General features: G+C 39.8%; 1 protein-coding gene and 1 long non-coding RNA gene across 14 annotated transcripts in view; one reads left to right on the top strand and one right to left on the bottom strand.

The window, feature by feature from the left end:
- The window catches only part of LOC106966547 (uncharacterized), a 94,370-nt gene extending 94,123 nt beyond the window's left edge, over window positions 1-247 (bottom strand). For 6 of the 12 annotated variants that reach the window (XR_003426695.2, XR_008295921.1, XR_008295919.1 and 3 more), the window contains exon 1: window positions 59-247. The gene's annotated coding sequence lies outside the window, so the exon portion shown is untranslated. The remainder of the gene's footprint in view (window positions 1-58) is intronic. The other 6 variants (XR_008295923.1, XR_008295922.1, XR_003426694.2 and 3 more) reach the window with 5 other exon arrangements.
- The window catches only part of LOC106966596 (uncharacterized), a 235,219-nt gene continuing 207,304 nt past the window's right edge, over window positions 71-27,985 (top strand). Inside the window, exons 1-3 of one of the 2 annotated variants that reach the window (XR_008295925.1) lie at window positions 71-367; window positions 8,084-8,159; window positions 23,863-23,983. This is a non-coding gene — a long non-coding RNA (uncharacterized LOC106966596). The remainder of the gene's footprint in view (window positions 368-8,083; window positions 8,160-23,862; window positions 23,984-27,985) is intronic. The other variant, XR_008295926.1, reaches the window with a different exon arrangement.

The following is a 27,985-nucleotide window of genomic DNA, read 5'->3' as shown; positions in this document are numbered from 1 at the left end:
TTTTAAAGATAACGTTTAAAGAATGTTTGAGGACGTTGAGCTCTCAGTACGTCCTTACCGGATGCTTGTGTTTGCTGGGAACTGGACTAGAGCGGTGAACAAACGCAGCGGTCCCCCCCCCTTGTGGAGGGTTTTAGCTTGGTTTTGCTTTGCAAGGTTTCAGTTCCCGGGATGGGTCAACCTCCCTCCAGAAGCAGATGCCCCTCCTTTTGACGCAGTAGCGTCATAACGTCAAGAGCCGCGGAAGGCTACGTCACAGTGGTTACGTCACAGTGCCTAGGTCACAGTGCCTACTGCGTTCACGTCCCTTCCTCTCATCGTGGGGGCATTTCACCATCTGACGACAAACACCACGGCAACAAGTAGGGTGAGTGCCGCATAGGACGTTATTTTGAGAGAGACCACATTCATATAACTTTTATTCTAGAGCATCATTGTAATTGTTCTGTTTTGTTATTAGTTACTGTTAATACCTGACTGTGCCTAACTTATAAATTAAGCTTCACTGGGCACCTGGGTGGCTCAGTGGGTTGAGCGTCCGACTTCAGCTCGGGTCATGATCTCGCGGTCTGTGGGTTCGAGCCCCGTGTCGGGCCCTGTGCTGACAGCTCAGAGCCTGGAGCCTGCTTCCGATTCTGTGTCTCCCTCTCTCTGCCCCTCCCCCACTCGTGATCTCTCTCAAAAATAAATAAACATTTAAAAGAAAAAAAAAAGAAGGCGGTAGTGCTTTGGGAAACTATAGGCAACACAAGACAAGATCAGAAAAGAGGGCTGGCAGTGATAAGAGATTGGAAAAGGGGTTAAGTGGTTTTCTGGTGCCCGGACCAGCTCTAGCCAGCCTTGAGCAGACGCTGGGTGTGAGATCACAGGGAAGACTGCTGTCCTGGGCAGTTCTCTCTTCGGTGGGCACTGCACACAGCATGTTCCGTACATCTGTCAGCTGCCCAGGATTTGTTCCTTCCCCCACTGAACTGAGAAATGAGTTTTAGGGTCAGATTCCCCAGGCAAAAATTCATTAATCTCGTCCAGTGGCTGATAACAGTTTTTTCAGTCTTCATCCCCCTGAGCAAGAATACCTACGGTTTGTTCAGCTGTCACTCTCTATTCTTCTGCCCTAACATGCTCCCAGCATGGGTTTCTCGATCCTTTGTCTTAGTGCCTTGTCTGAAGTTACATTAACTGCATGGGCATTCTGCAAAGCCTGGAGCCAGGAGTTCGTCTCCCAGGAAGGTTCCTCTCACAGACTTCACATTAGGGAAGCCAAGATAAGGGCTTGGTGCATGAATGACAATGATACATTGCCTTTTCCCCTTACCTGAGAGGACAGAGCCACTGGGATAGAGATGGGGAGGGTGGTGATAAACTATTAAGCTTTTTGAGATATTTTGAAGTAAGAAACATGTGCAATGTGCATTAATTTGCATCCTACTGGTACTGAATGCTTATTTATTTATTTATTTATTTATTTTGAAAGAGAGAGGAAGGGAAGACAGAGGGAGGGAGAGAGAGACAGAGACAGAGAGAGAGAGAAAGAGAGAGAGAATCCCAAGCAGACTCCGAGCTGTCATTGTAGAGCCCCACATAGGGCTCGATCTCACAAACTGTGAGCCGAGATCAAGAGATGGATGCTTAACCAACTGAGCCACCCGGGCACCCCTGAATGCTTTTCACGTAGGCATTCTCTGTGTACATTTCAAGAAGGTGACAGAAACAGTTAAAAGTTGACCCCATTACCTTCTTGAACTATGACAGAAATGCAAATCCCACATTCACAAGTTTTGTCAACAGGGTTATGTTAATCCGTTCAGATGATCTAAGGACATCGATTTCCCATTACTCCTATAAAACAATGTCACATTAACTGGGCTCATCAGAAGGGAGGGAGTCTGACCGTATTTCTATTTGGGTGTCTGAGTTACCAAGGGAGACAACACCACCATCAGAATGCAAAATGCTTCCAATCTTAAAACATTTAAAAATAAAGCAAGGACATATGGAAGCAACTGCAGGACTTGTGCTCAGACTCCGAATCGGTGCAGAGCATGGGGTGTCCGGAGTTAGGCGCCTCCTGCAGCCTGTGCCTGGCTACCCTCTGTTCTCCACTGCAGTGATTCCCACTGAAGGCAAGGAGAGGTGGGAGGACTCTCCTCTCCTCTCCTCTCCTTTCCTCTCCTCTCCTCTCCTAGTAGGATGGCAAAGGCTGAACATCTTATCATTTAGACATAGAATAGCTGTAATTAAACAATAAAAAAAAATAGTTGAATCCCACTATTCTAACCCAACAATTGCTTTTCTTTCTTCAAGTTTAATCCATAGCTTTATTCATAAGAGACTCTTAAAAAATGAGAACAAACTGAGGGCTGTTGGGGAGTGGGAGGGAGGGGAGGATGGGTGATGGGTATTGAAGAGGGCATCTTTTGGGATGAGCACTGGGTGTTGTATGGAAACCAGTTTGACAATAAATTTCGTATATTTAAAAAAAATCCATAGCTTTATTCCCATATGGACAATTTTTTAATGTTGTTGCCATATTGCATATGCAATTGCAGGGCCTGCTTTTAGGAGAGGAAAACTTCAGTGACATTTATTTCAGGGCCATTTTCCATGTTGTTCCAAAGGCTTTCTGTTTATCATGTTTAATGATTGAATAATACTCCATTGACTGGATGCTTCATAATTTATAGACCAATTCCCTTGTTGTTGGACATTTAGGAAGGCTATTGTTTTTGGCAGACTTATGCTGCTGCAGAATTCCCAGCTGCGTGGGCTGAGATGGAAAAGGAAAGATCATTCCAGGGCAAGCCAAGATTGGATGCTGGGGAGCGTGTGGACAAGATGCCAAAATTGAGTCTGTGGAGCAGAAGTAGAGGTGGGAATGGATCAGGATTAGAGTTCAGGCTAATATGAAAGAGCTTATTCCCCCACTCCTTCTTGTTTTACTTGTTTGTTCCCTTTTATCTCCATTCCCCGATCCTATTCCTTCTATTCTTCTATAAGTAACCATTCAAAAGTGTTTTCCAGAAGCAGCTATCCAGAGAGGAATTACTTGTAATTCCAGTGAGGATCACTGGGGCAGGATTTCTGCTGGGCTCCTGCCCGCATGTGGGGCAGGGGTTGGAAGATCATGGGGAAAACCCTGGTCAGAGGTTCAGGGTGGAAAAGATTGCTTGATGCTCGAATTTACTTGTGCGTGGATAAAAGACACAGTCTTTAAAGTCAGTTTCTCATTAGCTAAGGTAAGTTCAGCTACAGTAATAGAAGACATCAAACACTAAACCTTTGGTTTAGTGACCAAAGGACAAGTGGTTTATTTCTTTGTCTCCTAACAGCACATGGCTGGTATTCAGGTCGGTGGGATGGCACTTCTTCATGCAGTCGTTCTGGTTCTGATCTCCTCAACATGTGCCTTCTAGAATCTCCCCGAGTATCTCCATACTTGCCCACAAGAAGGGCAAAGAGAATGAAGGAGCATGAATGGGAAGTCGTATGAGCCTGGGCTGCAAGTAGGGACATCACATCCATTCACATTCCATTGTAGAGAACAGAGCCATGTGGGTAATGTGATCTAGCTGTAAGGGTGCCTGGGAAATGTGATCCCAAAGAAAAAGAGCAAATTTGGGGGCAATTAGTGATATCTGTACAACCAGTAAGTAGTACATGTAACATTTTGGCCTGCCATCTGCCATTCTCCTTTGTCTTACTTCTTAATTGGTTCAGAAGTTTTGCAAACAAGGGCACTATTTGAGAACCCCTGAAAGTCTCCCCTAACAAAATTATTTTGGCAGGTCGCTGGTTTTCCTGATACGAGTATACTCTCTCAGCGATATCTGTGGGAGTGGAGGAGGGGGGTGGGGAAAGTGCAAGAGAAAGAGAGGTAGAAAATACTTCTGCGTGGTGGGGTATATGTAAAAGTCCTAAGGTCACACCCGCTGTGGGGCCACTTTCACTCTTCTTAACGGTACAACTTTATCATTATGGACACCTTGTAAGCAGACATTTCAAGTGCATGGGCCAGCATATATTCCTTAGCTGGTCATTTTAAACTTTCCTACAGCTTTATATGCCTCGTCATTTATTCAATCATCATTTAGTGGGTTCCTGAAACAGCTTCTATTCTAGTGCCGCTAGTATATAGAAAACATCAAAAGATATCAAAGTTTTAGAGTAAAATGAACTTGAAATTCTTAGAATTAAAGATAAACCATGAGTTATACCTTGCTTTTAGGATAGGAGAAGTGATTTAAAAAAATGATAAAATAAAATTTGATTAAAAAACCCCCCAAAGAGTTCTTGAGTTCTAAAAATAGGTTAGGCAATGGAATGGATAAAGAGTAAATACTTGCTTCTCAAAAACGATCTCACTAATGGTGAGCCAGAGAGATTCAGTCAGGTGGGGCGTGCTCCATGAGTTCAAGAAGGTGTTTGCCAGTAGCAGTCTTTACGAGGCCAGGAAGAGAAAAATCTGTTTCCTGTATTTCTCCGATCTGTGCCAACCTGCTTCCTTGCCATAGCCCTGTTCTGAATTCTAAGCCCCTCATGCCTATCATGTGGCAGTAAGTAGACCCCCCTGAGCTCAAAGTTGGCGGCTCCATTTGGACTGTGTCACCTCACATCCCACTAGCTTTTAGGAGTTCTGGGGTATGAACAGGAGTCCTCGCAAGGGCCACTTCTCATGGGGTACCTACTGTGTGCCAGCCACTGGGTGCCATATTATCTGTGCCATATTATATTCAGTAGTTCCCATAGCCTCCCTGAGAGGGACGCGCTACTATTTTTTCCACATTGCCTGCTAGTAAAACTCAGGCTTCAGTTATTGAGCTTCCCTGAGGTCACAAGGTGAATCAGGAGCAGCAACCAGGGCCATTAATACCTGAACTTGAGCATAAACCATTATACTATGCTGCCTTTCCTTCGAGCCACAAAGCGTGCGTAAGCACCACATTCTCAAGTTATAATATGCACACTCTTAAGATTCTTTTTCTTTCAATAAAAATACTGTCTTCATTAAAAGAAAATAATCCTCCTCTCCATGTCCCTAAAACTGAAACAAAATCATTTACACGAGTATCTTCTGAGGTAACTTGTTGCCCCAAATGTTTAAGATAAAAAGGTGTGCCATTTGGGGTGCGTGGGTGGCTCAGTTGGTTTAGCGTCCGACTTCAGCTCAGGTCATGATCTTGTGGGCCCTCTGTTGGGCTGTGTGCTGACAGCTCAGAGCCTGGAGCCTGCTTGGGATTCTGTGTCTCCCTATCTCTCTTCCCCTCCCCCACTCACTTTCTGTCTCGCTGTCTCTAAAATAAATAAACATTAAAAAAAAAAAAAGGTGTGAGATTTAAGTAAGACACCTAAATTTTTAACGCTAGAAAATGGGGCCACCTACCTCATAGAGGTCTTTTCCATTTTAAACAAGAGGATGTGTAAGGAAATTTCTGTAAACTAAACAATGAAACACAAATGATTATTGCAATTGTTATATCGACAAGTCTGGAAACATATGAATGTGTTAGGAAATATTTTATGATAAAAAACAAGTACTTTGATGAGGAAATGCTTCCAAAAACCTTATAGGTCCTCCCCAGTTTTCCCCCAATCAATATTTTATGGTAAAAAAACAAGTACTTTGGTGAGGAAATGCTTCCAAAAACCTTATAGGTCCTCCCCAGTTTTTTCCCAGCCACTCAATCTATGCATTTATGCACTGGTAACCTTTTTGAGAGAGTTCCTCATCCACCCTCTCTCAACTGAGCCTCTGGGATTATGTACAATCCAACAGGAGAGTGAATTTCAGTAGACAACCAGTGATAAGATTTTGTGGTTTTGGTTCGAAGACTCTTCTAGAGGTATGGAATATTAACTCTCTGCAAATGAAAAGCTGTTAATTGGTTGGCAGGGTATTAGACTGGTCTTATTTTTCATCAAGGCTTAACTCCTCTAACTGCCCGTATTGTACTCTTAGACTAAAATAGATCGCTGTATTAAAATAAATAACCTCCTCTTATTATCTAAAGTGTTTTAGGTCAGTAATTTTAAATGAAATACCTGTCATTTTAAAAGTTCAAGAACTCTTTAGGTCTCGGGAAGGATTTGTGGATCATAGTCTGAAAAGGTGAAACGGAAGCCATTCGTTAAATGTCATCATTAACCAAACAATCTTGATGAGTATTTAGATCTACTGAGGGAAATGTATGCAGGTTTCCCTCAGAAATAAAATAACTGAACATTGTTAGAAACAACCGTGAGGTTGAGAAATCACAGTTCTGTCTATCTCCAAATCCTTCCAGGCTCCTGTACCTAAACACAAATAAGAAGTGACAGTTTTCTTCTTAAAGAAAACAAACTGCATTCTTTAGTCTGGCCTTGAAGTTACAGTTAACGGCAAAAGGAAGAGCCGAATCTGTAACTAGTGATGCATTTCCAGGGCTCTTAGTTTCCTGTCTTCCTTTGCAAATCAGTTTCCAAAAGGAGGTGTCTGCCTTGCTTCCCACTTTCTTTTGCTGGGTATTCGCGTGTGAGATGTTGTTGTGGTTTCAGTCATACCTCAGTCTCCAGCCAATTCAGCAGTGTTCCCATGGAGACTGTTGACTGAGCAGAGTGTGAACTGAATCAGCCACTCATGCCCAGAGCTCACTGTAGTCCTGTTGATGGTCTAATACCAAGCCCAGCAGCAACATGATTGGTGCCATCGTTAGTTTTCTAAGCCCCTTGGCCAGCAAGGCATTCTAGTCAACATTTTACTGACTGCCTGCAATACTGTAATGGCCCCTCACTGGGTTCCCTGATTCCATTCCTGCCCCCCTACGATCTATTTTCTACTCAGCGGCCAGAATGATCCTTCAAAACTCCAGCAATGTAAAATGGTGTGCAGTTGCTGTGGAAATGGCATGGCGGCTTCTCAACAAAACTTAAAAATAAAATTGCCATATGAAAATAACATATGGTCGTATTATTCCTAGGAGGCTTTTCTGAGCCACTGTATCTAAAACAGCACCCTCTGTTCTCTTACCCTAGGTTTGTTTTCCTTCACAGTACTTACTACTCCCTGGTAGTATTTTGTACGTGTCTGTTTGTCTATTTTTGTCTATCTCTCTAGCTAGAATGTTCGCTTAATGAGATCGAGGATGTTGTCTGTTCTGTTTATCACTGTATCTATAGTGCCTGGTCCCTATATTATTGAAAGAATGATGAATGAAAGAATAAATGAATGAGTGAATCAGTGCTACAGAGAGGGTACAGAAAAGGTATTGGAGGGTCCAAAGCAGGGGGCAGATGACTGTGTCCAGGCATCAGTAGGAGTGGCCAGGTGGGTATGGTCTCTTGTACAATGAGGTCAGCACGACCCCCCACCCCCCTGCACTTGATGGAGCTTCAGGCCATGCTGCATGCCTGGGGAGACTGAGGAGGAGGACTATTATCACCTTCTCTAGTTGCCTACATTGCCTGACATTCTTCAGTTACCACTTCCCCGTTTCCATTTCTCGTCTGGATCTCTGCCTCTCAACTCGGGTTTCAAAGAATTAACATCTGAGCCTGCCATCTACAAGTTTTTGACAAAGGCAGGCCCAGCGACTTAGAGGTGATGCAGGTATCATCACCTCCAGCAGACGTGCCGGCCACTTTAATGATTTTGTTCAGAAAAAGTATTTCCATCTCTTCTTCCTGCTTTAGCCTCCAGTGTTTGATAAAATGTTTGCCTCTTCTCCTGCTTGAACTCTTGAGGGCCAAGCGTGTTCTTAATTTAAACCTTAACCTTAGCTTTGACTCTTCCCTTCACCCTCCCAGGCCTCAGTGACTATGTGCGGCTGGATTATTTTTTAATGCCTGTTTAATACTCCAGAGCTATTCGTATAGTAATAGTCACTATCACCTAGAGTAATCTGCCCGAATCCACACCAGAAAAGCTGTGATGACCTGTCAACTTTCCTGGGGGTCACTGTAACTTTGTTTTGGTTATGACATGGGATCGGAGCCTGGGAGTCCTCACCGGGATCCAGGCTGATATCCAGCCCAGATACATTTGCACTTGGAAAGCTGATCACACACATATGGCTGAGTGGTGGTTTTTTGTTTTTTTTTTTTCCCTCAGATGTTTTCGTTTCATCCGTTAAAGCTGAAATCGAGTCTGGGATGCATTTTTGAGGCTCTTACCAAGATGTCATAAGGTGAGTTATCAGACGTATCGATTAGAAATCCATAAAAATCTGTTTCTAAACTTGAAGGTTGTCAGGGCCCATTTTGGTTCGAACTGGTATGGCTTCCTGGAGGAAAAGATGTTTCAGGCAAGAGCAGAGGAGAAGTAGGTGTCTTCTGAGCAGAGGGTGGGGGAGGAGGGAGGGCAGTGGAGTGAAGACCGGGTGCACTTGGGAAGCTGCGGGCAGCTCCGCAGCCCTTCCCCTGGGTAGGTTTTGTGGGCAAGAGCTGAGAGGGGAGCACAGAGAGCAGGCCATGGCGGGCTTGGGGGCTCATGTGAAGGGTTCAGAATTGTTCTCTGAAGGAGGTGGGGAACGGCAGAAGTATTTAAAGCTAAAGAGAAGACAACTGTTTTTATCAAAAAGAATCTTTGTTGGGGCGCTTAGCTGGCTCAGTCTGAGGAGCCTGTGACTGACTCTTGATCTCGGGGTTGTGAGTTCGAGCCCCACGTTGGGTGCAGAGATTACTTCAAAATAAAATTAAAAAAAAAATCTTCCTTTTGCTGCTGAATGAACTTCCTTTTGCTGAATGAGATTTGAAGGCGGGCAAGAAGCAAAAGATGAACGTAGTTTGAATAAAAATACGGAAATTACGTTGAGGAAAGTGGAGATATGTTTTTAATAGACTTTATCTTATTTATTAATCATTATCTTTTAAATAGACTTTATTTTTGAAAACAGTTTTAGGTTTACAAAAAGATGGTCCAGAGTTCCATACACCAGCTCTCCCTGCCCCCCACCCCCCCTTCATGTGTATACAGTTTCCCTTTTTATTAACATCTTACCCTTAGTGTGATACATACATTTGTTACAATGGATAAGCTTATTGATAAATGACTATTACCTAAATTCTGTTGTTTGCATTAGGGTTTTTTCTTCATGTCGTACGGTTCTATGGGTTTTGACAGATGCATAATATCATGCATTTACCAGCGAAGTATTATACAGAATAGTTTCACTGCCCTAAATATCCCCTGTGCTCCACCTACTCATCCCTCTTCCCCCTAAAACTGTGGAAGCCAATGATCTGTATATTGTCTTACAGTCTGCCTTTCCAGAATGTAATACAGTTGGACTCACACAGCACATACAACTTTTTCAGCTGGCTTCTTTCACATAGCAGCATGCACTTAAGGTTCCCCCGTGTCTTTTTATAGCTTGATAGTGCCTTTTTTATTTTTTAAATCACTGAACATTGCATTGTATGGATGTACCACAGTTTATGTATTCACATACTGAAGGACATCTTGGTTACTTCTAATTTTTGCAATTATGAATAGAGTGGCTATAAATATACATGTGTGGGTATTTGTGTGACATAAGTTCTCAGTTCTTTTGAGTAAATACAAGTAGTGTGATTGCCGGATTGTATCGTATGTTTAATTTTGTAAGAGACTAGCAAACTGTCATCCAAAGTGGCTATACCATTTTGCATTTCCACCAGCAATGAATAAGAGTCCTTGTTCCTCCAAATCTTTGCCAGCATTTGGTGCTCTCAGTGTCTTGGAGTTTAGCCATTCTAATAGGTGCGTGGTAGTATTTCATTGTGTCAGTTTGAAATTTCCTAATGATATATGATATTGAAAATCTTTTCATATGCTTATTTAACATCTGTGGCTCTTCTTTGGTGAGATATCTGTTCATATACTTTGCCCATGTTAAAATGAGGTTTTTTTTTTATTGTCGTTTTAAAAATTCTTTCTATTGTGGGTTCTAGTACTTCACTAGATGTGTGTTTTACAAAGGTTCTTTCCCAGACTGTAGATTGTATCTTCATTCTCCCGATAGTGTCTTTTGCAGAGCAGGTTTTTTTTTTTATTTTAATGAAGTCCAGCTTGTCATTTTTTTCTTTAATGGGTTATGCTTTTGGTGCTGTATGTAAAAGGTCATCATCAGACCCAAACTCAACGAGATTTTCTCCTACATTCTAGGCGTTTCACAGTTTTGTGTTTTACATTTAGGTCATGTACCCACTTCCAGTTAATTTTTTATGAAAGATATAAGGGCTTGTCTATATTAATTTTCTTGCGTATGGATGTCCAGTCGTTTCGGCACTATTGGTTAAAAAGGCAATTCTTTTTGTATTGAATTGCATTTGCTCCTTGTTGACTATATTGTGCAGGCGTATTTCTGGACTCTCTCTTCCGTTTCACTGATACTTTTGTCTGTTCTTTCACCAACGTCATACTGTCTTGACTACTGTAGTTTTGCGATAAGTTGGGTAATGTCAGTCCTCTGACTTTGTACTTTTCCTTCAATATGGTGTTGGCTAATCTGGGTCTTTTGACTTTCTATACAAACTTCAGTCCGTTTGTCAATATCCACAAATAACTTTCTGGGATTTTCACTGATATTGCATCGAATCTACAGACCAACTTGCGAAGAACTGGTATCTCAAGAATATTTAGTTTTCCTATCCACAAACATGAACTATCTCTTCATTTCTTCATTTTTTTTTCTTCCAAATTTTTATCTAAATTCAAATTAGTTAACGTACAGTGTAATATTGGTTTCAGGAGTAGAATTTAGTGATTCCTCACTTACATATAATATATCCTAATAAGTGCCCTCCTTAATGCCCATCACCCACGTCACCTCCATCAACCGTCAATTTGTTCTCTGTCTTTAACAGTCTCTTGTAATTTGGGGCACCTGGGTGGTTCAGTTGGTTAAATATCTGAGTCTTGATCTCGTCTCGGGTCATAATCTTACAGTTCCTGGGTTCAAGCCCTACATCGAGCTCTGCACTGACAGTGTGGAGATGCTTTGGATTCTCTCTCTCTCTTCCTCTCTCTCTGCCCCTCCCCCACTCACATTCTTTCAAAGTAAAAAAATAAACTTAAAAAAAGAGTCTTTTGTGGTTTGCCTCCCTCTCTGTTTTTATCTTATTTTATTTTCCCTCCCTTCCGCTATGTTCTTCTGTTTTCTTTCTTTCCTTTTTTTTTTTTTTAAAGATATGCTATCTTTTTAAAAAGTGTTTATTTTTGAGAGAGAGAGTGAGCACAAGCATGGGAAGGGGGAGACAGAGGATCCAAAGCAGGCTCTAGGCTGACAGCACAGAGCCCAATGCAGAGGTCAAACTCACAAACCATGACATCATAACCTGAGCCAAAGTCAAATGCTTAACAGACTGAACCACCCATCTGTGTTTTTTTTCTTAAATTCCACATGTAAGTGAAATCATACGGTATTCGTCTTTCTCAACTGACTCATTTTGCTTAGCAGAATACATTCTACTTCCATCCACGTCACAAATGGCAAGATTTCATTCTTTTTGATGACGGAATAATATTCCTTTGTATTTATATATGACATCTTCTGTATCTATTCATCAGTGATGGACATTTGGGCTCTTTCCATACTTTGGCTATTGTTGATAGTGCTGCTATAAACATGGGGGTGCATGTGCCTCTTCGAATCAGTATTTTTGTATCCTTTGGGTAAATATCTAATAGTGCAATTGCTGCATTGTAGGGTAGTTCTACTTTAAAAGTTTTGATGAACCTCCATACTGTTTTCCAGAGTGGCTGCACCAGCTTGCATTCCCACCAACAGCGTGAGAGGAGAAGTTCTCTTTTCTCCTTATCCTTGCCAACACTTGTTGTTCCCTGAATTGTTAATTTTTAGCCATTCTGACAGGTGTGAGCTGGTATCTCATTGTGGTTTTGGTTTGTATTTCCTTGATGATGAGTGATGTTGAACATTTTTTCATGTGTCTGTTAGTCATTTGTGTGTCTTCTTTGGAGAAGTGTCTTTCGTGTCTTCTGCCCATTTCTTAACTGGATTATTAATTTTCTGCGTGTTGAGTTTGATAAGTTCTTTATCAAATTTGGATACTAGCCCTTTAATATGTCATTTGCAAGTATCTTCTCCAATACCATCAGTTACCTTTTAGTTTTGTTGATTGTTTCCTTTGCTATGCAGAAGCTTTTATCTTGATGAAGTCCCAATAGTTCATTTTTGCTTTTGTTTCTTTTGCCTCAGGAGACATGTGTAGTAAGCAGTTGCTACAGCTGAGGTCAAAGAGGTTGCTGCTTATGTTTCTCCTCTAGGATTTTGATAGTTTCCTGTTTCACATTTAGGTTTTTCATCCATTTTGAATTTATTTTTGTGTGTGGTGTATGAAAGTAGTCTAGTTTCATTCTTCTACTAGAATGAAACTGTCATTCATGTCACTGTCCAGTTTTCCCAACACCATTTGTTAAAGTGACTGTCTTTTATCCATTGGATATTCTTTCCTGCTTTGTTGAAGATTAATTGACCATTTAGTTGGAGGTCTATTTCTGGGTTCTCTATTCTGTTCCATTGATCTGTGTGTCTGTTTTTGTGCCAGTTCCATACTGTCTTAGTGATTACAGCTTTGTAATACAGTTTGAAGTCTGGAACTGTGATTTCTTCAAATTTGGTTTTCTTTTTCAACATTACTTTGGCTATTCGGGGTCTTTCCTGGTTCTATATAAATTTTAGAATTGTTTGTTCTAGCTCTGTGAAGAACATGGGTGTTATTTTGATAGGGATTTGAATGTGTAGATTGCTTCTGGTAGTACAGACATTTTAACAGTGTTTGTTCTTCTAATCCACGAACATGGAATATTTTTCTATTTCTTTGTGTCTTCTTCAATTTCTTTCGTAAGTGTTTCAGTGTACAGATCTTTTTTTTCCTTTTTTCTTTTTTTTGAGAGTGAGAGAGAGAAAGCATGAATGCACAGCACAGGGGAGGGGCAGAGGAAGAGGGAAAGAGAGTGTCTCAAGCAGGCTCTGTGCTCAACCTGATGCAGGACTCGATCCCATGACCCTGCGGTCATGACCTGAGTTGAAATCAAGAATCGGATACAACCACTGAGCCACCCAGGCACCCCCAGAGTACAGATCTTTCACCTCTTTGGTTAGGTTTATTCCTAGGTATCTTATGGGTTTTGATGCAATTGTAAATGGGATTTATCCCTTGATTTCTTTCTGTTGCTTCACTGTTAGTGTGTAGAAATGCAACAGATTTTTGTACATTGATTTTATATCCTGTGATGTTGCTGAATTAATGTATCAGTTCTAGCAATTTTTTGGTGGAGTCTTTTGGGTTTTCTACATAGAGTATCATGTCTTCTCAGAGTGAAATTTTGACTTCTTCCTTGCCTATTTGGAGGCCTTTTATTTAGTTTTGTTGTCAGATTGCTGAGGCAAAGACTTCCAGTACTATGCTAAATAGCAATGGTGAGAAGTAGAATCCTTATCTTGTTCCTGACTTTAGGGGAAAAGTTCTGTTTTTCCCCATTGAGGATAACATTAGCTGTGGGTCTTTCGTATATTGCCTTTGTGATGTTGGGGTATGTTCCATCTATCCCTACCTTATTGAGGGTTTTTATCAAGAATGGATGCTGTATTTTGTCAAATGTTTTTTTTCTGCATCTATTGACAGGATCATATGGTTCTTATCCTTTCTTTTATTAATGTGGTATACCATATTGATTGATTTAAAGGTATTGAACCACCCCTGCAGTCCAAGAATAAATCCCACTTGATCGTGGTGAATAATTCTTTGAATGTACTGTTGGATTTGATTGCTAGTATCTTGTTGAGAATTTCTGCATCCATATTCATCAGGGATATTGGTCTATAGTTCTCCTTTTTAGTGGGGTCTTTGTCTGGTTTTGGAATCAAGGTAATGCTGGCCTCATACAATAAATTTGGAAGTTATCCTTCCATTTCTATTTTTTGGGACAGTTTCAGAAAATTAGGTATTAACTCTTCTTTAAATGTTTGGTAGAATTCTCCTGGGAAGCCGTCTGGCCCTAGACTCTTGTTTGTTTGGAGATTTTGATTACTGATTCAATTTCTTTGCTGGTTATGGGCCTGTTCAAATTTTCTATTTCTTCCCATTTCAGTTTTGGTAGTTTGTATGTTTCTAGGAATTTATCCATTTCTTCCAGATTGCTCAATTTGTTAGCATATAATTGCTTATAATATTCTCTTGCAATTGTTTGCATTTCTACAGTGTTGGTTTTGATCTCTCCTCTTTCATTTGTAATTTTGTTTATTTGGGTCCTTTCTCTTTTCTTTTTGATAAATCTGGCTAGGGGTTTATCAGTTTCATTAATTCTTTCAAAGAACCAGCTCCAAGTTTCATTGATCTGTTTACTGTTTTTGTTCCCCCCTATATTGTTTATTTCTGCTCTAATCTTTATTGTTTCCCTTCTTATGCTAGCTTTAGGCTTTATTTGCTGACCTTTTTCCAGCCCCTTTAGGTATAAAGTTAAGTTGTGTATTTGAGACTTTTCTTGCTTTTTGATGAAGGCTTGTATTGCTATATACATCCCTCTTATGACTGCTTTTGCTGTATCCCGAAGGTTTTGGACTGTCGTGTTTGCGTTTTCATATCCTTCCATGTTTTTTTTTTTTTTTTTTATTTCTTCTTTAATTTCCTGGTTAACCCATTCATTCTTGAGTAGGGTGTTCTTTAACCTCCATGTATTTGTGGTCTTTTCAAATTTTTTCTTGTGGTTGACTTCAAGTTTCATAGTATTGTGGTCTGAAAATATACATGGTATGATCTCAGTCTTTTTATATTGGTTGAGACCTGATTTGTGACCCAGTATGTGATCTATTCCAGAGAATGTTCCATGTGCGCTCAAAAAGAATGTGTTTTCTGCTGCTTTGGGAAAAAATACACTGACTATATCTGTTAATTCCAGCTGGTACAGTGTGTCTTTCAAAGCCATTGTTTCCTTATTGATCTCCTGCTTAGATGATCTGTCCATCGGTGTAAGTAGGGTGTTAAAGTCTTCTATTATCATTGTATTGTTGTCAAGAAGTTATGTTTTTTTATTAATTGTTTTATATATTTGGGTGTCCTCATATTGGGGGCATAAATATTTATAATTGTTATATCTTGTTAGATAGTCCTCTTTATTAGGGTATAGTGCCCTTCTTTATCTCTTATTACAGTATTTGGTTTAAAATCTAGTTTCTCTGATATAAGTATGGCTGCTCCAGCTTTCTTTTGATGTCCATTTGCATGATAAGTGGTCCCCCACACCTTTACTCAGGGATGTGGGGCTCAAGGGTGCGGGGTTTGGCGAAAGCAGCTCCAGCCTCCACTGGGGGTGCTGTGTTGTGCACTGAAGTCTGACCCTGCTGGTGGGTGGGGGAAGATGGCATCACCCCACTCTCTTGTCTCCAGAGAGGGGAGCTCACATGTGCTGCTGTTCAGGAAGCCCTCACAGAAAAGCAAACAATCTCCCTTCTTGTGTCCCAGGCTTCTGTCAGATCCTTGCTCTCCCCCTGTCTGTGCTCAGGCTATTACCATGCCTGGTACCACAGTTCTACTGTGTTTTATCTCTGGTGCTTGGCTGGGATTCAAAACTCTAAATCCTAAAGGACCCGGCATGGCTTGGACCCACTTCCCTCCTCCAGAGGAGAGCCTTGCCTCATTGTGTCTGGTGCTATTTTGTCCCAGAAAAGCAGTCGCATGGCTGTGCAGGTGCTTGGAGTTTATGGTGAAGCACAGGGAAAAGCAGTGAGCAGGTTAGATGCCCTCTGTACGTGCTTCTGTCCTTTGCTGATGAATGGCTGCTCAGTGAGGCTCACACTGACTCTTTTGTTCTTGAAGAGGCAGTAGACCCTCTTACAAACGTGCTCCAGGAAGGGGAACATTCTTTCCCAGGGTGACCCAGGGGATCCCTTCACGATGCTGTGAAGGCTTCCAGGCCTCCACTCTTCTTCCTGGGATTGCCACTGTCAACCCTGATTGACTCCGGCCAACGGCACGGACTTCTCAAACCTCAGAATTTGAGTTCCACTGTTTATAAAAACTTGTGATAGTCACTTCTGCTCGATTCCCCAGTCACTGGTTTTGGGGAAGAGTTTTTCTTGTGTGAACCCAGCACATGGCTCTGCCTCCCGCTCTCTTTTTCTCTCTCTCCTTTGTCCACAAGAAGGGCTCCCTCCTCTCCATGGCACCGCAGCTTTTCTTTCCCCTACTTCATGTCTTTGCACCCCATACTTGCCACGTTCTTTTCTTTTAATCGTGCAGGTTTTTCTCTTAATCCTCAGCTCGATTTCCTAGGTGTTCAAAATGATTTGATGTTAATGTAGTTGTGTTTAAGGGGCAAGGTAAGTCTAGGTTTCTCCTACTACTCCACCATCTTCTCTCTTCATTTCTTTAGATCTTTGTATCCTTCATCAGAGTTTTATAGTTTTTCTCATATAGATCTTATATATATTTTGTTAAATTTATGCTGAAGTATTTTATTTTTGGGAGTGCTGATGTAAATGGTGTTGTGTTTTTAATTTCAAATTCTAATTATTCATTACTGACACATAGGAAAGCAATGGACTTCTGTATATGAAGCATCAAGTAGACGTTAGCTGTAGGGTTTTTGTCAAAAAAAATTTTTTTTAATTAAGTTGAGGAAATACTCTTTTCATAGTTTGCAGAAAGTTTTGTCATGAATGAGTATTGGGTTTTGCCAAATACTTTTTCAGTATCTATTGATACCATCATGTGATATGGTTTTTCTTTTTTAACCTGTTAATGGGATGATGGATCACATTAATTGTTTTTCAAATGCCAAACCAGACTTGCATATCTAGGATAAATCCCACTTGGTCATGGTGTATACTCTTTTTATGCAGTGTTGTTTTCGATTTGCTAATATTTTCTTGAGGAGTTTTGCATCTATGTTCATGAGAGATGTTGGTCTATAATTTTTCTTGTTTGTATTGTCTTTGTCTGCTTTTGGTATTGGAGTAATTTTATTCCCTCTGCTTCTATTTTCTGGAACAGGTTGAAGACAGCCTATTATTTTCTTCTTTAAATTCTTCTTTGGTAGAATTCAACAGTGAAACCATCTGGGCCTGGTGTTTTCTGTTTTGGGAGGTTATTAATTATTGATTCAGTTTTTCTAATGGAGGCCTATTGAGTTTATCTATTTCTCCTTGTGTGAGTTTTGGCAGACTGTACCTTTCAAAGACTTGGTGCCTTTCATCTAGGTTATCAAATTTATGGGAATACAGCTGTATATAATATTCTTTAAATTATTTTTTATTTTTTTTAACTTTTATTTATTTTTGAGAGACAGAGAGAGATAGAGCATGAATGGGGGAGAAGCAGAGAGAGAGGGAAACACAGAATCCGAAGTAGGCTCCAGGCTCTGAGCTGTCAGCACAGAGCCTGACGTGGGGCTCAAACCCATGAACTGTGAGATCATGACCTGAGCCAAAGTCAGATGCTTTAACTGACTGAGCCACCCAGGCACCCCCTTTATAATTGTTTTAGGTTTATTTATTTATTTTGAGAGAGAGAGAGCACAAGTGGGTAGAGGCTGAGAGAGAGGGAGAGAGAGAATCTCAAGCAGACTGTGTGCTTTTAGTGCACAGCCTGTCTCAGGGCTCGATCACAACCTGAGAACCGTGAGATCACAACCTGAGCCAAAATCAAGAGTCATCCACTTAACCGACTAAGCCACACATGTGACCCCCCACCTTTTTTTATTTTAAAGTAAGCTCTATGCCCAACATGGGGCTCAAATTCATGATCCTGAAATCAAGAGTTGCATGCTCCATGGACTGAGCCAGCCAAGTACCTCTTTTATTATCCTTCTAATGCCCATGGGATCTGTAGTGATGGCCCCCTTTTCATTTTTAATAATAGTAACTTGTGTCTTCTATCTTTTATTCATTGTTAGTCTCATTAGAGATTTATCCATTTTGTTGATCTTTTCAAAGACATAGCTTTTGATTTCATTGAGTTTCTCTTAATTTTTTGCTTTCAACCTCATTGGTGTTTGCTCTATTTTTATTATTTCTCTTATTCTATTTAATTTGGATTTAATATGCTTTTCTTGTTCCAGTTTCCCACACAGAAGCTTAGATTATTGAGTTTAGATTTGTCTTCTTTTCTACCATATGCATTAAATGCTATATACACTGTCCTCTAAGCACTGCTTTTGCTGCATTCCACAGATTTTGACATTTTACTTTCATTTTCAGCTAGTTAAAAAAATTTTTAAGATTGTTCCTGAAGCTTTTTCTTTGACCTATGTGTTACTTAAAGCCATGTTGTTAAATTCCCAAATATTTTGGGTTTTCCAGTTTTCTCCCTGTCGTTGATTTCTAGTTTAATTCCACTGTGGTCTGAGTGCACAATTTGTATGATATCTGTTCTTTTAGATTTGTTAAGGTGTATTTTTATAGCCCAGTATGTGGTCTACCTTGGCAAATGCTCCATGCAAACTTGAGAAGAATGTGTATCCTGATATTGTTTGTGAAGTATTTAAAAAATGTCAGATTTAGTTGATCAGTGTTGCTATTCAGTTCAACTGTATCGTTATTGATTTTCTGTCTGTTAGATCTATTAATTACTAACATAAAAAGGTTTTTTGAAATGTATGATCCTCTAGATTTTAGACATTGTAGTAGGTGTGTAGCATCATCTCATTGTTGTTTTAATTTGCTTTATTTTTATTGTTTTAATTTGCTTTATTTTTATCTAGAAGCAATCTTAAGCTTACAGAAAAGTTCCAAATATAGTACAAATGATTTTTTCTCTCCTTAACTATTTGAGAATAAGTTGTTTATTTAATGTTCCACCATCCTTGAACACTTTAGGGTATATTTACTACAAACAAAGACATTTTTCTACATGACCATGATATAACCATCTACATCATGCCCCAAGATCCTCGTAGTCAATAGTACTAAAGTTTAGACATAAACACATGCTTATATGTGTGTGTATTACATTCATATTTATTTCTTCATATATCTGTATATATTAAAAATCCTAAATCCACACCTGTATACCTCCGGTTCCTAATCCAACATGTCAGGGGTTCAATCTAGTTTTCTCTCTTTCCATGCTGAAAGCTCCCTGTTGTTTTCATCTCACTCCTGCTCTGGCACCCTGGGCCACTGCAGCTTTCTTTCATGCCCGCCCGCCCACGTGTTGATGTTGTTGCATACCTTCCTTGGCCCCACCTAATGGCTTTTGTACTGATTATTCAGGAAGGGAAGGGAAGAGAAGAGCAGGGTGAGATGTAGGGGAACAAATGAATAGATCTGAGAAAGATTAAGAGATAGAATAAATAGGACTTGGTGATTCATCAGATGTGGAGGTGATGGAGGAATAGGAGTCAAAAGTGATACTCAGGTGTGATTCAGGTAGAGAACAGAACAGGAATAGACTTGGTGAATGTGTGGGAGTGAGGTAGAAATGTAGAATTGCAGCTCAAGAGAGAAATATGACTTAGAATAAAGATTTTATATTCATCAGATTATATATGACATTTAGAGACAATAGAAATGGATGGAATTTCCCCCGAAATATGTGTGTGTGTGTGTGTGTGTGTGTGTGTGTGTGTCATTCTAATTTAAGAGATGGGCAGAGAAGAATTGGCTATCATGTCAGGGAAGTCCAGGGAAGGCAGTCCTTTGAACCAAATGCTACCAACAGCTCAAGTAAGATAGGGACAGAAACACACTTCCTGGATTCAGCAATATGGTGATTAGTGACTTTCAACATAGTTCAAGTAGATAGGAATGTTGGTTGGTAGTGGGGGCAGCTGATTGAAAAGAGAATGTTAGTTTAGAAAGTGTGGAAAGTAAGCAAATGTTTCAAGAAACATGTCTGTGAAACAGAAGAGAAAAATAAGAGTCCCAGTGCTTGGGGGAAGGCAGGCAGCCAAAATTTATGAGAGAACTATGCCAATTTCAGTACTGATGGGAGATACTGAAGATCTAGGGATGAGGGGAAATAAATATTGTAGGTCTCTGATGAGGCTAGAGGTCAGTCATTCTCCTATTTGAGAGAGACATCACCTAAAAATTTAAAAAATGCATAATTCTTTGATGCCAAATCTAGAGATGCTGATTCCAAGGTCTAGATGGAGGCTCCTGTATCTTGTCAAGCCCCCAAGATGATAATAATGCTGGTGTTTCACAGATAATACTTTGCAAAATAATGGAAGTAAAAGGCATATAGAACACAATGATGGATTCTCTGGGGACAGAAAAAGGGATATTTAATCCTTTTAAAACAGGACCAGGTGTAGGCATATGTGTTGTTTGGGAATAGAAAGTTTAGTGGTTCTTGTCTGGTGTGTTCTATTTTCTCTATGAAATAGGAGGTGAATAGTCACCCTGAGAGTGAGGGGTCAAGAAGTTTGAAGAGAGTGGCAAAGATGGGAAATAGCTACAGTGCACAATGGGAGAGAGTGTGCACTAAGAAAACAAAGAAGGCTTTTGGAGAAGTATGAGAACCCAGCTGACATTTATAAATCATGAACTTATTGTAGCCACTGTCGGCATTGTTTTTCAAATGTCTCTAACTGAGGCCAATATCCCAGTGTTAGCACTGACAAAATGCTCAGTTGGGTTGGTTGAGGGTCTGTGTTTTTGAAGTATGAAAGCTAGAGAGGTAATAGCTTTGGTGTCAAACAAAGATTTTGAAATGATGAAATCCAAAATGAAAAAGAAAAGAAGTGAAGGCAGGAGGAGTCTAATGAAGCAAAGAAAAATAAGTCATGGAGCAGAGGTCCCAGCGAAGCCCAGAGTGGAAGGACAGAGCTTTGTGGTCACCGTGGGGATATGTAATTGGAAGATTTCAGAGTTTCAGCATGCTTGGTGAAGCTAAACTGTGTAGGATGTGGTCACGGGAGTGGAATAATAAAGTGTAGTGGAGGTGAAGGTCACTAGTGATGAAACAGATCAAGAAACGTCGATGCCAAGCCCTTTGGAGGGCTGTGTTCAATAGCTTTACATCTATCTCTAGCACACGAGAAATAGGAAGTGCCAACTATGCAGGTGTTGGTATTTTTACTCTGAATGTGAATTTAAATCAACACATTACTTCTGTAGAGAAAGAAGCTATTTCACATGACCTCTAATTACAGAATGACTGTGTCACCTCAAGGAACCCAGAGGCCCAGAAATCAGATCACTTAGGTTACCTTACTCTGCTTAGTAGCTTAGATAAAGGTACTCATACAATATCATTCTTTTCCTCATTGTGAGTAACTTGAAAATTGCTCCATGATAGTGTTTTTGTAAGTATGGTCCTCAGACCCCTTGCATAAAAATTACTTGGAGGTGATAGTTAAAAATGTATACTCCTGGTATCACCACTAGACCTTTTTTTAAAAAAATTCTTTTAATGTTTATTTATTTTTGAGATAGAGAGAGAGAGACAGAGTGTGAATGGGGGAGGGGCAGAGAGAGAGGGAGACACAGAATCGGAAGCAGGCTCCAGGCTCCGAGCTGTCAGCGCAGAGCCCGACATGGGACTTGAACTCATGGGCTGTGAGATCATGACCTGAGCCGAAGTCAGACACTTAACCAACCCAGCCACCCGTGTGCCCCTTAATAAAGTTGAACAGAGAGGGGGACTGAGATGGGTGCAGCTAGAATTTGTATTTTCACTAGATCTTCCAAACATGTTTATGCACACACTGCACACAGACATGCACACACCTGTGTATGCATGCTTTCCATGTGCGAGGGGCATGTAAGTCCATGTTGCTTATGCATGGGACCCATGCACAGACCTGCATTCTGTGAAATGTGCCCTCTCTGTGCTGCATGACACACGTTCCCATACTAGCAACTCTAGCTCCCTTTCTCACATCAATGCTAATACAGCTAATACAGGGAGCAATAAAGTGACTTCCAGCATATTACTCTGAGGGATATGGAATATTCTCCAGGGGATTTTAAGCAAATATTTTTACAGATTTTACCTTTGGTTGAATTACAGAGCTGGATTCCATGATGCCTACCCCCAGAGAGGACATAATCTTTAAACTCTAAAAAATAAACATTACCTTAACTGATTTTGTTCTTTAAACAAAGGCGTATATTAGTCAAGGGTGAATGGTAGAGAAGAATTTCAGGTTTCCAAATGTCAAGAAAGAGACAGCACTGCAGCCTACTTTAAGAACAAACCACCTGTTCTAATTAACATTTTTATCTTTGACATTTCCTGACTGCTTTTATATGTCCCTGAGGCTATTACTGTAATTTAAATTTAAAAATAAAAATCCAATATTCACTCTTACCCTCATTTTTATAGTTCAGTTAATCCCACCTAGTTCATCTGCTTTGTTGATTCACATCGCTAATGCCACTTATGGAAGGCAATCAGGGATGCTTACAACATTTTGCCTGTTTAGTTTAATGTTATAATCATCTGAGATGAAAGTATCGGTTATTCTCTTCCAATAGCAAACTCAATAAATTCTCTTCCTTGGGCTTAATGTGGTGTTCTCTTATTTCAGTTTCTTTTCCTCTCTTTCTCTTTATTCCCATAAAGCATTGCATTTGTTCCCATCCTTCATTTCCTATTCAGCATCTGGATGTGGCCATTGACACCTATCAGGTTCTCAAGAACTTACTTGAAAGTTCTCTGGCTCCCCCAGCCCCTACTGTTTTTAAAAGGATTCATAGAAAAACCTGAAGAGGCAAAGTTATAGCCAGTTTACATTTTGCAGCTGGTTTGAACTTCAAGGAGCATGTAGTGGTGTGATATTAAAAGAAAAAAAGGTGGAATAAATAAAATGGTCATTTACTGAACAATGCTTTATGCTGAAATATATGTGAAATGTGCCATAGTTTATTGCATTTCATCTTCAAAATTTTTGCAGTTAGGATTATGCTTACTATTTTTTGCAGATCAAGAAATAGGTTAAGGTATCCTTTTTCATCAAATATCCCCCAAACCACCTATATTTTCAATATCTGTATCTTCCCAGCTTCCTTCTCTTATTGTATAAACATGTTAAAAATCTCAGAACCTAGGGGCACCTGGGTGGCTCTGTTGGTTAAGTGTCTGACTTTGGCTCAGGTCATGATCTCACGGTTCCTGGGTTTGAGCCCCATGTCGGGCTCTGTGCTGACAACCAGAGCCTGGAGCCTGCTTCAGATTCTGTGTCTCCTCTCTCTCTGTCCCTCCCCTGCTCATGCTCTGTCATTCTCTCTCTCTCTCTCTCTCTTTATCAAAAATAAACATTAAAATTTCTTTTTAAAAGGATCTCAGTACCTTCCGAACCTAAAGAAACAAATCTTTGATTGCAGTTCTGTATCACTGGGTTTCTTCATAGCCAACATCTCTGAAGGAGCAGCCTTTGTCTGCTAGAAAGTCTTTGTTTTTGCTTCTTCACTACTCCTAGTTCATTCTTAATGGACAGCAATCTGTACCCTTCCAATAGCTAAACACCTGCATTAGCCCAAAACCGTAGGCCACTGTGGTCTTCATCTTGCTGCCCGTGCCCTCATTAAAGAACTTGACTCACTATCATGGTTGTTATCAAGATTAAAAGAGTTAATTCAAGAAGTTGAAGAGTGTTCATGGTATAGAAAATATGTATGTATTTTATTTCTGCGTGGTGTCCTGTTTTGACATCTTAATAATAAAACCTTCCTGGTTGGGGAGAGACTGCTTCTCCCTGGGCTAACCAATTCTTACAGGTCACCGAGGGCCTAGTAAAGAGCATGGCCTTGATATATAAACCAACCCAGAGCCACACCTCCTGCATCTGGTCCCTGCACACAGGAGGCAATATTCCTCTCCCTTAATTATCCCAGAGCCAGGTACTAGATAAGTAGAGACCACCCCTATTGCCCCAAGCCCATTACAATGATTTAAATTGGCCAGTCCTAAACTATTTACCATTCTTCACCTTTCCTGCAGAAACCCCAATGGAGGCCATGGCCTAAGTGCTCTCCACTTCTTGTCTGCTGCCTCCTGACTACTCTGGAGTTTCTCCATAATGGTGCTGGGTGGTGTGCTCTGTCTCCTGTCTCTAGGACCTGTGAGTATTACAAACTCTGTTTTCCTGAGCCTCTCCTCTGTCTCTTCCTTGTGGCTCTGCTTGACTGACCATCTCAAAAACAAATACGAAACAGAAACCCTCATTCAATGTTAGATGTTATTGATATGTAATGGCAGTTGTTATTCCTAGGCTTTTATGAACACAGTGATCAGGGTCTCTATTCACCTTACAAATTATACATTTTTAGCTTCTTTTACTCGTTTTTATTTTCACTGCTGCCCTTAGACTTGAGGCAATTGCCCTAGACTTGCCCTTAGACTATTTTCATTGCTTGCCCTTAGGCAAGAGGGATCTTTTCCCTGGGCTTCATCTGCACATTTAAAAATATCAGTTATATTAAGATATAATATATGTACAATAACATTCATTAATGATCAGGGTACAATTTGATAAGGTTTGATAATATATATAGAGACGTGTGACCACCACCATGATCATGATATAGAACATTTCCATCATGCCCAAAATGTCCTTGTGCCTCTTTGGAATCAATCTTTTCCCCCTTCTCTTGGTCCTTGGCAACAATTAAACTTTCTGTCATAGTTTTATCTTTTTAAATTGTATATAAATGGAAACTATACAGTATTTAGGCAAAAGATTGTATCTGGCTTCTTTCACTTAGCATAGTGGTTTTGAGATTCGTCTATATTGTTTCCCATCAGTTGTTTGTTATATTCTATAGCTGAGTAGCATAAGGTTATTTTTATTCAAATGCCAAGCAGTGGACATTTATGTTGTTTCCAGTTTTGAGCTATTATGAACAAATGCTGTAAACACTTGTCCTTGTGTGGACATGTTTTTTATTCTTCTGGAGTAAACATCTGAAAGTAGGTAAGGAAATATCTTCAAAAAGATACTTGAATCATATGGTGAGTGGATGTTTGTAAGAAAATGATAAACAGTTTCCCAAAGTGGTTGATATCGTCTTGGGTTTGTGAGCAATCTATGAGAGCTCCCATCTCCCCACATTTCTTGCCAGTACTCAGCCTTTTTGATCTAGTGAATGTGTTGTGGCAACTCTTTGTGGTTTTACTTAGCATTTCCCTGATGATTAATGAAGTTGAGCACCCTCTTATGTGCATGTGTCATTCTTCTTTGACAGTGTTTCTGTTCAAATCTTTTGCCCGTTTAAAAAAGTGGTTGCTTTCTTTATTTTATTGATTTGTAAGAGTTTGTAAATATTCTAGATATAAGATTTTCTCTTAAATTTTCTTCTAGAAGTTTTGTAGTCTTAGATCTAACATCTAGGTGTATGGTTTATTTCAATGGGAGTTGAGGATCATGAGATATATAGATATAGATACAGATACAGATACAGATATAGATATAGATATAGTTATAGGTAGATAGAAAGATATAGATAGACATAGATATGGATATAGATATAGATATATAGATATAGATGCACATATATCCAATTGTTCTAGCTCCATCTGGTGAAAATTCTGTCCTTTCCAAATTGAACTACCTTGGCCCTTTGTCAAAAATCAATTGACCAAAAATTTGTGGGTTTATTTCTGGCATCTATTCTGTTTCACTGAACTGCCTTTTTCTAGTTTTTAAAAAATGGAATCTTAGATTGTTTGACACACATTCTTTTCTAATATAAACATTTAATGCTAAAATTCTTTCTAAATGCTGTTTGCCAGTCATTTTTAGTTTAATTCTGTTATAATCAGAGAACATACTTTGTGTAATTTTAGTCCCTTTAAATTTTTCATCCGCTTGTTTATCAGTATTGATAGAAGAGCATTGCGAACTGCTACTGTGATACTGATTTTGTTTATTTCCCTTTTCAATTCTATTATTGTGAATTTGTTTGTTTTTCTTTTTCAGTCCTGCCAACTTTGTTTTATGTATTTTGAAGCTCTGTTAGTATGTGCATTAAATTTAGGATTATTATGTCCTCTGGGTAAATTAGTGCCTTTAGTATTATGAAATATTTCTCTTTATTCCTGAAAATATTTTTTTGTTTTGAAATCTTTGTCTGATATTAAAATAACCACTCTAGCTTTTTGTAGATTAATGTTTTCATTGTATATCTTTAAATAGTCAATTCTGTTTTAAGGAACTAAATATGAGAAAAATATATTTTATATTTTCCCACATATTTATTATTTCTGGTATTATTCATTTCTTTGTGTAGTTCTTTTTTTTAATGTTTATTTTATTTATTTTGAGAGAGAGAGAGAGAGAGAGAGAGAGAGCGAGCGCACAGGCAAGGGAGGGACAGAGAGGGAGAGAGAGAGAATCCCAAGCAGGCTCTGCACCATCAGCATAGAGCCTGATGTGAGGCTTGAACTCACAAACCATCAGATCATGAGCTGAGCCAAAATCAAGAGTTGGATGCTTAACTGATTGAGCCACCCAGGTGCTACAATCCTTAGTGTAGTTCTAAGTTATCATCTGGTATCATTTTCCTATGCCTAAAGAACTTCTTTAACATTATTTGTAATTCAAGCCTCTGCCAGAAGCAGGAAAATAAATCAAATCCCTATTACTTTTTTGTGGTCAGAGGGAAAATCAGGGATTTCAGTCCTACTCTTCAGAGTCTTGCTCTGGCCCTTCTATGGTATACCCTTCACCATAGTGTGAAGGTTCACTCAGGCCAAGGGGATGTGCTCACTCGGAATCTATGTTCCACCTCTACCACCTCTACCTAGTCTGGATACTCGGGACCCAGGAGTTTTCTATTTAACTATCACAGGCTGACTTCCCATCCAGACTTCTATTCCTGGATCATCCTTTTGATGGACACAGGGGTGAGTATTTGCTACGGTGATATGGACAAAGCTCACATGTGCATGCTAGGGGACCCAACTGTGTGCTCAAGCAGTTTCTTGTAGTATAGGATAGATCCAAGGGTGAGAAAAGAAAGAAGGCGGGGCACAGGCTCCAGCTCCTTTCCAAAGCACCATATTCTAGCATGGAATTCTGAGTCCAAAAATTCTAAATTCAATTTAGCATTCCAGAATGCTATGATAATATATTTTTCAAGGTAGAAGGATGAAGTGTGTTTCATTTACCATTGTGTTGGCTTAATTCATAACTTTTAAGTATTAGACATGGAATGTGGGCCTTTGTTTGTATTCTTGTCCTAGGCCTGATGAATGTTAGGTGTGGGCTGGAATTTTCTCCTTACTACCCTGTAAATGAACGTGCTGCTTGTATTTTCCCTTTATCCTCTTTCTTTTTCACTCTATAGACTTGATGATAACCTCTGTTCCCAAAATTTCCACTAACACAGTTGTAGGACAGTACAGAAATGCATTAAGACTAGGTCCTACAGGCACCTGGGTGGCTCAGTTCGTTAAGCATCCAACTTCAGCTCAGGTCATGATCTCACAGTTCATGAGTTTGAGCCCCACATCAGGCTCTGAGCTGACAGCGCAGAGCCTGCTTCAGATTCTCTACCTCCCTCTCTCTCTGCACCTCTTCCACTCTCTCTCTTCCTCCCCACCCCCTGCACTTTAAAAAATAAATAAATAGACCTTAAAAAAAAAAACTAGGTCCTAGAGAATCAGTGCAAACAAATGGACAGACAAGGCTGAAAATAGCTCTCTAGGTCAGAGAGGAGAAGAGACAATATGCCATTAGTCAATAGTGTATTAAACTTACTAACTGAGAAGTTCATGAATAAATCAGAAAGGGCTGAATAATATAATGGATGATTCTGTGCTCTGGAACCAGGCTGCTTGAGTCAAATTCTGCTCCTGCCACTTATTAGCTGTGAGGCCTAATCCATTTGTGCCTCAGTTTCTTCATCTATGCAATGTGTATAATAATACAACAACCATCTGACAGGATTATTTTAAGAACCAGTGATTAAGTATAAAAGAATTGGAAGAATTCCTGGAAAATAGTACATTCTCAATGCATTTCTTTTCTTTTTCTTTTCTTTTCTTTTCTTTTCTTTTCTTTTCTTTTCTTTTCTTTTTTCTTTTCTTTCCTTTCCTTTTCTTTTTTTTTCTTTTCTTTTCT

This window comes from Acinonyx jubatus, chromosome B1 (assembly GCF_027475565.1).
Source record: "Acinonyx jubatus isolate Ajub_Pintada_27869175 chromosome B1, VMU_Ajub_asm_v1.0, whole genome shotgun sequence".
NCBI classification, from domain to species: Eukaryota; Metazoa; Chordata; class Mammalia; order Carnivora; family Felidae; genus Acinonyx; species Acinonyx jubatus.
This window is presented reverse-complemented; position numbering and strand designations above follow the sequence as displayed.